At 46.3% G+C, this 313-nt stretch overlaps 1 long non-coding RNA gene across 1 annotated transcript in view; it reads left to right on the top strand.

Moving 5' to 3' along the window:
- LOC109513078 (uncharacterized) overlaps positions 1-313 on the top strand; it is a 948-nt gene extending 635 nt beyond the window's left edge. The window contains exon 2 of the long non-coding RNA XR_002167656.1: positions 182-313. This is a non-coding gene — a long non-coding RNA (uncharacterized LOC109513078). The remainder of the gene's footprint in view (positions 1-181) is intronic.

Genomic DNA, 313 nt, shown 5'->3' with positions numbered 1-313 from the left:
TGTGTGTGTGTGTGTGTGTGTGTGTGTGTGTGTGTGTGTGTGTGTGTGCGTGCGTGCGTGCATGCGTGTGTGTCACACACACACACACACACACACACACACACACACACACACACACACACATTTATTTATTTTTTTATTTTTTCCGGAATTTTCAGAAAAGTCCACTTTCATCTCTGAGTGTTAAACGAAACATCACAATCTTAGTATTTCAACAGCATGAAAGCCAATCCCAGGGGTCTCAAACTCAATTTACCTGGGGGCCGCTGGAGTTCGGGTCTGGTGAGGCTGGGCCGCATCAGGTTTTCCACAA

This window comes from Hippocampus comes, unplaced genomic scaffold (assembly GCF_001891065.2).
Source record: "Hippocampus comes isolate QL1 unplaced genomic scaffold, H_comes_QL1_v1.1 scaffold180, whole genome shotgun sequence".
NCBI lineage: Eukaryota > Metazoa > Chordata > Actinopteri > Syngnathiformes > Syngnathidae > Hippocampus > Hippocampus comes.
Note: the sequence above shows the minus strand (reverse complement) of the source record. Positions and strands in the feature narration are given on the sequence as shown.